Raw genomic sequence first — 11,000 nt, 5'->3', positions numbered from 1 at the left:
TTTCTTCCTCCATCTCAATTCCCTCTCCCATGCTTCTTTTCTCTAAGAGCTCTCTGTGTCTTCTATTTTTCTGCAGAGAGATGGCCATGGTTTGTTTCTCTTAAATATCAGATTATCTCGACAATACGAATTTAGTGGTATAATTTTTACTCCCGTCGCAATCGGTCTTGTTGGTTAAATTTACGGTCAAACTTAAATCTCAGGAAGCGCGGACGCACTATATTGTGGAAAGGAGGGAGTAATAACATAGCTCACCTAAGCGGAACGAAACCAAAAATATCACCTTGCTTTATTAGTAGGTATATAGGTATAGATATAGATATAGATATGGACAACGCTAACGCCCACACATGTGGTGGGAGCAAAACCCGCCCACACGCCCTATAACACACAGACTACGCCCCGTCATCGCATGCATGCATGTGGAAATCTTTTTGGATTTTAATTTTTAAAATGTTTTATCTCTTAAATAAAAAATCCGATTGAAGATTCGTTTTCACCATTAAATCCCGCACGATGAGATCTTCAAAACTAGATATCATATTAATATATTTTGACTAAATGTTTTTGGGTTGAAAGTTGCCATGTCTGTTGCACATGAATTGCCATAGTGTTTACACTGAAATTGCCATGATATATTTCAGCTATTTTCTTCCATATTTAAAGTAAATTTTAACATTTATAAAACGTGGAATTAAGAACTAGACTTGCCATGAACCATAAACTAAAATTGCCATGATACATGGACTTAAAATTACTATGGTTCATACAAAAAATAATTTTTATGGTCAAAATACTGGAGTTGCCATCATCAAAATACTAAAATTGTCATGCTCTACAAACTGAAATTGCCACATGGCAACTTTAGTTTAAGCACCATGGCAACTACAGTGTAAACATCATGACAACTTTTGGGCCAAATTTTTTTTCGTTGAAATTTATCAACATGGAGTCTAATTTTAAAGATCTCATCGAAACGGATTTAATGATGAAAACGAATTTTTAATTTAATTTTTAATTAGGAGATAAAGCATTTTTAAGCCGAAAATCAAAAAGATTCTTGCTGATGTCATCTATACACATGTGATAAAATGAGTGGTAAAAAAAGACATGTGGATGATATGCAAGATGTCACACGTGTGGGCGTTAGTATTTTTCGTAGATATAGATAAAGCTTATTATTATTATTATTATTATTATTATTATTATTATTATTAGGGAAAGATTTGCAGTCCAATTGTAATCCGACTCGTGTATGCGCGCACGAAGTCCTGTGTGTTTATCCTACCCGGCCAAGAAGTATAAACAGATTTCATCACCTATATATACCTTACCTAGCCGGGGACTCATGGCTACAAATACTACTGCTGGCTGATATAGGAAACCTTTTGGATCATCAATCAAATCAACCAAACCCGATCCGGAGGAGTTGCCGGGAGATCAACCAAAGGTCGATCGTGAAGATGGGCTTGGCCGCCGAGGAGGCAGCCGTCTCCACCAATGTTTACTGGCTGGACCTTGTGAGGATCGAGCCAGAGCTCGGAGGGTTCGTGGACCGCGGTCTGGTCGTCCCGCCCAACGGTACGTACAACCCCGATAACCGCTCCGTCCCCGCCAGCACCTTCATGATTTTCTCCGTCGACGGCGCCATCACGACCGGGTACGCCGGCGGCATCACTCTCCTCGACAGGAGTTACCTCGGCCCCGGTCAGATCGTCGGGTCGGCGTCAAACCTCGGCGGCCAGATCGGCGTAGTCACCGCCGCCAACACTGTGCTCGACTTGATCGAGCTCGGCGATCCAACGGCGGCGGCCGTCCGAGCCGTGTCGCCGTCTGACCTGCGGCGCGTCAGGGGGCTCAGCCTTGGCGACTACGTGGTGTCCGGGCTGTGGCTCGGCCGGGTCGTTGAGGTGTCCCTCGACGTCGACGTGTTGTTCGACGACGGCGCCGTCTGCAGGATCACCGACGCGGAGTCGAAGAAGCTACAGTCGGCGGAGAAGCAGGCCCGTTACCGCCCTCAGACCAACACCCGGTTCTACCCGGGACAGCGCGTCGCCGGCGACCCGTATGCCGTCTTCAAGGCCTCCCGGTGGCTTTACGGCCACTGGAAACCCAGCCGTCAGCTGGGCACCATATGCAGAGTGGAGATGGCCGGCGTTCTTGTCTACTGGCTCGCGTCGGCGCTCTGCGGCACCGACCGGCAACTCGTCCAGGAGTCCGCTCCTCCGGCCTACCAGAGTCCTCGGAACCTGACGCTCTTCTGCCCGGCGTCCGATTGCGCGTGGGGCGTGGCCGACCGCTGCTTCCTCCGGGAACCACCAATTTCTAGCCAAGCCGAAAACCACGCATGTTCACCCGATGATAGCTACAGTTCGGACGAAGAACTGGACGAGTTGTGGCCGGCGGCTGATGATTGCCATGCGCCATCATCCACTCATACAATAATCCGAAGTAAGAAGCGGAATCAGCTGAGGAAATTTTTGTTCGTGCGGCACAGGCGGACGCGGCGAGAAGCTTGGAAGAAGACGGAGTTGGAGCTGCCCATGAGCGTTTCCGACACGCGCACAACCGTCGACGTGCTGTGGCAGGACGGCACGGTGCAGCATGGCGCGCCATCGACGTCCGTCGTGCCCTTTGAGATCATGAACGAGCACAGAGTTCTTCCCTGGCCAGTACGTTGTCGATAACCACAGTGCTACCACTACCAATGATGACACTGCCCAACGCTTGGGTGTCGTTAGAAGCCTGAATTGCAAGGACCAGACAGTGCATGTGTCTTGGTTCAAGGCGGCGGCGTGCGTCGAGGAGGCCAAAGAGGTCGAGTGCGACGATACTGTGAGTGCATATGATCTGGGCAGAGACTATAACCACCGTGCTTTCTACAGTGATGTCGTCGTCCGCCTTCTGTCTCCAGGACTAACTGACAGTAAATGTGCAACTCTAGTGCAACAACCACTGACTTGAGGTCACAAAAACATAGCCGTGGCGTCTGATCTTTCATGGGTTGGGCGCGTTGTTGGCCTTCCAGACAGTCAAGTCCAAGTCATATGGGGTGACGGTAGCATGTCAACGGTATGTAGATGGCCATGCAAATATTTTAGTACGGATCACTAGTTTTGGCCTCTGTATATGCATGCAGCCATATATTTCAGTACGGACCACTACTGGCAAGACATAACTGCTTTGATGTATATTTTGTTGGTTTTCAGGTGTTGCCAGATGAGATCATAGTCGTCAATAATGAGAGCTATACAGAACTGCACGCTGAAATGGGCGACTGGTTGGAGGACAACGGCACCGATGATGCACATGGAGAATTGGATGCTGTCAATACTATAACTATCAAACATATTTATAGTGCGCTCTCCTTAAATTTGCACTTATTATGTCTTAACTAATCGATGTTGCTCATAAATTTGATTTTAGGACAACTACCATCCTAACCAAGGAGAACATGGCAACATGGAAGGCCCTGATGATCTTTCAAATGAATTCGGGCGTGCTACCACTTGGTCGTGGGGCTTGAGTGCTGTCGTCCGATTAGTCACCCGATTGGCAGCCGAAACGTTGGCTCAAGGCAAGAGGTATTTAGCAAAGTGGTCGCTGCCATCAATATCAGAGTCACCTATGGCGGGTGAAAACGTCGAAGTGTCTATACCTGTCTCCAGTACTGCGGTGACAAGCATGGATGCAACTGCCGGTAGTCACGACTCTCCGGATGAGGGCGAGAAGGCCACAGATGCCACTGGTGATGGTGGCGATCCGTTTCGCTTGTCACGGTTTGATATAGTGCAGAGCCCATCAGATCACCATTACCTTGAAGCCATTAACTCGCAGGTACACTACTCACTACAAAACAAAGAGTATTTTCGAAGCGTGTTTCTATATACTCTCTCCGTCCTAAAATAAGTGTCTCAACTTTGTACTAGATCTAGTACAAATTTATACTAAATTCAAGACATTTATTTTAGGACGGAGGGAGTATGATATAGAGGTGCATAGCTGAACCAGTGCAAAGATTTTTTACAGATTCGTATATGTAGTTTCTTTTTTTGCGGGCAGATTCATATATGTAGTTAACCATTTGGAATGACCTGTAGGACGGCGGCAATGAAAAGAGGTGGGTTAAGACCGTGCAGAAGGAATGGAAAATACTAATGAATGACTTACCAGGTACATTACCATCCAAACCTAACTAGGGTTTTCTCCGGCCAAAATTAATTGGCGCTCAAATAGATATATACATCTAGATACATCTGTTTGAGCATCATCTAATTTCAAACGGAAGGAGTAATTATTTATGGCTACACGTATGCGTGCATGGAACTGTACTAGTACCAATAAACTTTTCACGTACATATGCAGACACCATCTATGTGCGTGCATTTGAAGATCGCATGGACCTGCTCAGGGCGGTGATTGTCGGTTCAAGTGGGACCCCGTATCAGGACGGGCTATTCTTTTTCGACTTGCAACTGCCGCTGTCCTACCCGGCCGCACCACCGCAAGTTTACTACCATTCATTTGGTCTCCGCCTCAACCCCAACCTATATGCCTCCGGCACTGTGTGCCTCAGCCTGCTCAACACTTTTGGTGGTGATGGCACCGAGGTCTGGTCCCCGGCGACGTCAACCCTCCTTCAAGTCCTCGTGTCCATCCAAGGCCTGGTCCTCAATAACCAGCCATACTACAATGAGGCTGGCTACGAAGACCTGGTTGGCACGCCAGAGGGCCGCCGCAATGCGCTGCCTTACAACGAGAAGGCATATTTGCTCACCCTACGGGCCATGCTCCACCTGTTACGTCGCCAACCGCAGGGATTCGAGGAGTTCATCAAGGACCACTTCCGTCACCGGGGAAGATTCGTGCTTAGGGCATGCGAGGCATACCTTCAAGGATGCATCGTCGGAACGCTCACTAGTGATGCCAGCCCCACCGAGGAGAATAGTGAGCGGCCGTGCTCGGCAGGGTTAAGGCTTGCACTCACCAACGTGGTGTCAAGCCTCATGGAGGCAATAAGAGAAGTTGGGGCCGAGGTGTAATATGTTGTTGCACGATACTAGATCAGCTATATTATAAATATTTTTTCTTCTAAACTAGCCATCCCTTATGTACATACATCTCTTTAAGCATGCACGGTAAAATTTGGCTGCTTCTTAACTTTGTTTGTCACTGGTAAGCGTGGACACCCAACACATGTGTAACCTCAGACATTTTTCTTTTGTTCACCCTAGTTAGTAGGCATATATATTTGTCATCATATATGAACAAAGAGGACCTTTTTTTTGCGACTTAACAAAGAGGACCTAATAATGCACTAATGATACAAAATAGAAGTGACCCATACTCAAAATTTCTTTGTGCTTGCCTTGCACTATAATTAATATTACTACTGTACTTGATAGACAATTCTCAATGTATATTTACAAATATGGTCTGATGTAAGTGAATTTCAATATTTTGTTGATAGCGGGAATATAAAAACAGTAGAAGAGAAAATAGTGACCAATGGAACAACTGCAGCAATGCGGTGTCAAGTTCATGGGAAGAACGATGGCATGGACTTGCGAAGCAGCAGGGCAGTACAAACTGATGAGTTCATGTCAAGAACGATGGCATGAACTTGCGAAGCAGTAAGGCAGTACAAAACTGACAAGTCCCTCGGACCTGCGTGCTACAAATCATTTCTCCCGAGTCCAGAGGAGGAAAAAAGTTCTCACAGGATGAAACGGTACCAGAAGAAAAGGAGGAAGCAAGGAAGAAGAAGGTGAATAGTGAAGTGAAGTCATCGACCAAGCTATGTAATAGAATGGGGGATGTGGCATACAGACAGGTACAAAGACGTATAACAACTCCAGACGGAAGTATGTGTGTACAGAATAAATGCGTATACCGTCTCGTATTCATAGGGTTAGCCTAGGCGGAATTGCCATGTAATGATCCTGTGACTCGGCTCCTCTCTTTTCTATCTTAATGGAAAAGACATGCAGCGCTCTTGCATGTTCTTGAACAAAAAAGAATATCCATCAATTTTTCAACCAACTTCAATGGGAACATCGGTTCGGATCACGGCGCAGATCAACGGCTGGAGGCATTTCCGCAGGTGCGTGCCCTCTGCACGTACGTGACCCAACGAATTTTCTCTAACTTCTGGGAGCTTAGAAACTATAGAGAATGCCAAGAGTCGAAGAGCAAATGTCACTGTAATGGCTGATTCAAGTTTGTCTCGAACCTAATTTGCATACAATCACATTTCACTATTTGTACATGTGGTCATGTATACACATCGAACCATCATAATTAGTGGTCGTACTCATAGCTTCTCACCAAAATCAACATGAAACAATCTCTAAACTCACAAAGAGTTGTTCTCAACATTTCGTGTCAACTGTTAGAGTGCAAAGACAATAATACTAAAAAGAAGAAGGGACGACAACTACATGCCGCCGCCCCATCACCTTCCTTTCCTATCTCCGTCCTGCCGATGTGTCGGATCAGACCCGCGCATGCCAGCGGCAGGGCAGGCTCCTCTCGTGATGAGGTCCTTCGTCAGCGCTACACCAAGGCTGAGCACGGAGGGTCATGGGGCGGCCTAGCACACAAGGGATTCGGCCTTCGGTGTGTCGCTGTGGCGGCTGTCATGCTCTTATGGGCGTTAGACTCTCTTTGGAGAAGTTGAACTAGTCAGAGCAACTTCAACGCGTCAACCTAAATGGATGATGCTTTTGTCTGTTTTTTATCCATTTAGGTCGGCCGTCCGCTCGGTGTCCATCCCGCTTGAGATTTGGGTCAGCAGTGTGCCTAACACACCGACCCATATATACTGGCGTGGCCGGCTGATTGCCCTTTTTTCAACAAATAACACAAATTTTGCATTATTTCACAAGCAAACATACACTAATAGAAAGACCCTCATTCGTCCCGGTTGATAAGGGCCTTTTGTCCCGGTTTGTGAATCGGGACTAAAGGGTCGTTACTAATGCCCTAACCCTTTAGTCCCGGTTCTTACACGAACCGAGACAGATGGGCTTTCACGTGGCCGGTGCGCCGAGCCCAGGCAGGAGGACCTTTGGTCCCGGTTGGTGGCACCAACCGGGACCAATAGGCATCCACGCGTCAGCATTTCAGGGGCTGGGGTTTTTATTTATTTTTTTTGAAAGGAGGGGGGGGAGGGGTTGGGGTTTTGGGGGTTTAATTTAGGTGTTTCATATATTGTGTTAGCTAGCTAATTAATAGAGAGAAGTGTCCTCTCTTATGTCCGTGCTTGGACGATGCTATATATACATGTATATAAAGAGGACTAGACACGCTAGCTAGTAAGCAAATAAAAGAAACAGAAGATCGTCATGAACATATGCATACAGAGAGAAGTGATATCGACCACCTCTCCTTCTCCGAGAGATTGGTCGAACAACAAGTTCTCGTATATCTATCCGACACTACTGGCTATATATATACAATAATTATCTCTTACAATATAATCTCCTAATTATATATGAACACAGGGTCCATATAGTATTCTCCGTCTTCAGCGATCACGTGGTCAAGGAAGAATGCCGCCAATTCCTCTTGAATTGCTCGCGTACGAACTGGTGCTAGGAGTTCATCCCGCATCCGAAACATCTAATTTGAACAAGGGGGTCAATACATATATATATGAATAAATAAAACTCAACACAAATGATGGTAATAAAATAAAATTGTGAATATTATTGCTTACGCACTTCATATTGTTCGTCAGAGTACCCTCGTTCACAGGTCGTGTGGCGGATGGACTCGCAAACGTAGTATCCACAGTAATTATTCCCGGATTCATACCACAACCATTTTACAAGAAATAGAGGCCAATCAAACTGATAAACAAGCATGCTATAAATGGTATTGATGAAACTAGTGCTTGAGTCACTAGGAGATGCGTGAAACATGTTACTATAGTACTTACTTTCGGGTGTCTAAATTGCAGCTTCTTCGGCAGTCCCGGAGCTTTTTTGATGAATTTTCTCCAAACCCTGCCAGACAAAGAAAACAATTACTTGATATATCAGGAAATAAATAAAATTGCTGATATGGTGGATAATGATCGATTTAACTTCTCGAGCATTTGAGTCATGTCCGCATACTCCTGGGGATCTTTTCGTCTCGAGTCTAAGACGGTTACTAGTCCCTACTCAAGCTTAATCTCTAGGAGAATATAATGGAACCTGCGCACGCATGCATAACTCATCAATTACATTACTATAACCTGGACTAATAAGGGAAACCGAATATGCACAAGACAGTAACACTCACTTGAAGTTGTAAGGAAAGAGTATTATATCTTTGTTTTCATTTATTACCAACAATCGTAGCAAGTTGGCCTCGGTATCTTCAGCACGATATTTAACCTCGTTTGCATCTATGAGATTTGTGTTAATGAACCCAATATCACCGATTTGTCTTTTCTTCAATTCGGCGATCTTCAATCTGCATAATATAGTGAGGATAATTATAAATACATGCAATGAAAGAGCTGACGTATATAGAGAGACTTAATGACGGAAGTAGTACTACTTACAGACAGTAGCAAGTGACCGTTGCTTTATCGAGGGCCTTTTGATTGAAAAACTGGAAGAACTCCTCAAATGGAACATTCAACAGTTCAATTCCAATGAGCTCATGCTCCTCTCTAACTCTCAGCGTCAAAGTATTCCTCCCCCCAGACTCTCTGCAGGTTTTCATGTACCAATCCTGAAATCTTCGCATCATTGTTGTTAGAGATTTTTCATCTTTGACGAGAGGCTTCCCGTACTCGTATTTGTGTTCCTCCACCTCCAAGAACTCATAATGTACATTGTCAGACAGGTAATCTCCAAGATTGCTATAACCGGGCACCATCCTCGGATCATTAGTAGGCACCTTGAGCGGGGGGCATGATTGGTTCGCTAGCTGGGGAATTTTTTTCCCAGCTCGTCGTTCTTTTAACCTTTGATCACTGACAGTACTTCCCGACCGCCCCGCTTCGACAAATGACTTTGCAATAATGCGGTCATAGTTGCCTTTCGGCGGAGACTTTGCTGGTTTTTTCAGGGCAGCCAGAGTGCGCTTCGCTTTCACCGGATCTATCTTCTCCTCCAGAGGTGGATGTTTCTTTGCTTTCACCCCTTCAAAGAAGTTCCTCACTTCGGCTCGCGCGATCTTGGCGTTCTCCTCCGGGGTCCTCTCGTATGATAACTTCTCTGGAGTCTTCAAAGAAGGACCGAATCTGTATTGCCTCCCGCCTCTGGCTGTACTGCTAGACGCGGGTAGAGCAGACGGAGCGGCTGCGGCTGTCTTCTTTCCTTGCTTACGAGGTGAAGGAGAAGGACTACGACGCGCCGGAGCGGCGGCGGGTCTCTTCCGCCCTTGCTGACGAGGCAGAGAAGGAGGAGGCTGGCTGCTCGGGCGCGCCGGCGCAGGCGGAGAAGGAGGCGGAGTGCCGCCACACGCCGGAGAAGGAGGCTGAGTGCCCTGATCACTCGCCGGAGAAGGAGGCGGAGGAGGAGGCGGAGTGCCCTGACTCGCCGGAGGAGGAGGAGGAGGCGGAGGCGTCCAGTTCAGAAGCTTGATGAGCTCCTTCCGCCATAGGCATGGAGTCAATAGACAAGAACCCAGCCGAGTCTCCCCTTCACCGGTAGGGTAGTCAAGCTAGAGGTCCTCAAATCCCTCCGTTATTTCGTCCACCATCACCCTGGCATATCCTTCTGGAATCGGACTACAGTGAAAAGTTGCACTAGGTTCAGTAGGTCGAACAGAGCCGACAGCCGCCTTGACTTTGAAATTCTGCCATTGCGTCATAAGGTGGCAATGTTGAGACTCCGTGATAGCATCCACGGGGTAGCTAGTAGGAGCCGTCAAGACATGCTCCGACTGAAGCAGCTCGGTGGAAGTCACGCTGCTTCTCCGCTGAGATGGTGGGGTAGCTTCGGGGGTAGTTTCGGCAGGTCGCTTGCTGTGAGCTACTTCTCGTTCCTCTAGCGCTTGAACCCTTTCGTGCAGCGTCTGAATTTGGGCATGCTCCACTTTTTTCCTCCTCTCCTGGCATTTGTAACTGCCTGCATCCGGAAAACCAGCATTCCACGAAACGGAGTCTAGCGTGCCTCGTGTCCATCCAGGGTGCTCAGGATTCCTGAGGGCCATTGTGAGCTCGTCGTTCTCTCTGTCTGAAACGAACGTCCCTTGCTGCGCTGCGTCGATATAGTGCTTTAGCTTATTGACTGGTATGTTCATTTGCTCGTCCGTCCAAATGCATTTCCTTGATACAGGGTCCAAGGTTCCGCCAGCCCCGAAGAACCAAGTCTGGCAACGGTCTGGCCAGTTTATTGTCTCTGGTTCGATCCCTTTATCAAGCAGATCATTCTCAGCCTTGGCCCACTTAGGCCGGGCTTTGAGGTAGCCACCTGACCCTGTGCGATGGTGAAGCTTCTTCTTTGCAGCATTTTTCTTGTTTGTCGCCGACATCTTCTTACTCTTTTCCGATGTCTTGTAGGCTGCAAATGCGGGCCAGTGATCTTTGATCTTCTCATATCTGCCGATGAATTCTGGTGTCTCTTCTTTGTTGACAAACGTTTTCAGCTCATTCTTCCACCTCCTGAATAGGTTTGCCATCTTCTTAAGAGCATGAGACTTGATTAATTGCTCTTTAACTAGCTTCTTCGGATCCTCCTCTGGCGGTAGGGTGAAATTTGCCTTCAGCTCAGTCCAAAGATCATCTTTCTGCATATCATTGACATAAGACACCTCAGTGTCTTCGTTCTTAGGCTTACACCATTGCTGGATGCTGATCGGGATCTTGTCCCTAATAAGAACCCCGCACTGAGCAGCAAATGCTTCCTTTGTCCGGATGGGTTCAATCGGCATGCCATCACACGCGATTTCTGTGATCTCAAACCTTTCATCCGAGCGTAACTTTTTCTTTGGGCCTCGTCTCTTTACCGAAGTTGTGCTCGATCCGGAGGGCTAGAAAAAAGAAGAATTAGACGAGA

The 11,000-nt window shown here is 47.0% G+C and overlaps 2 pseudogenes; one reads left to right on the top strand and one right to left on the bottom strand.

Moving 5' to 3' along the window:
* Positions 1 to 1,232: 1,232 nt before the first annotated feature.
* Positions 1,233 to 5,042, top strand: LOC125518610 (putative ubiquitin-conjugating enzyme E2 23; annotated as a pseudogene).
* Positions 5,043 to 8,550: 3,508 nt separating this feature from the next.
* On the bottom strand, positions 8,551 to 10,737 carry LOC147958901 (uncharacterized; annotated as a pseudogene).
* Between the last annotated feature and the right edge of the window lie 263 nt (positions 10,738 to 11,000).

The sequence above is a fragment of the Triticum urartu genome, chromosome 7A (genome assembly GCF_056163025.1).
Source record: "Triticum urartu cultivar PI428250 chromosome 7A, HENAU_Tu73, whole genome shotgun sequence".
Classification (NCBI taxonomy): Eukaryota; Viridiplantae; Streptophyta; class Magnoliopsida; order Poales; family Poaceae; genus Triticum; species Triticum urartu.
The sequence above is the reverse complement of the archived record's forward strand: the minus strand, read 5'-3'. Positions and strand labels throughout refer to the sequence as shown.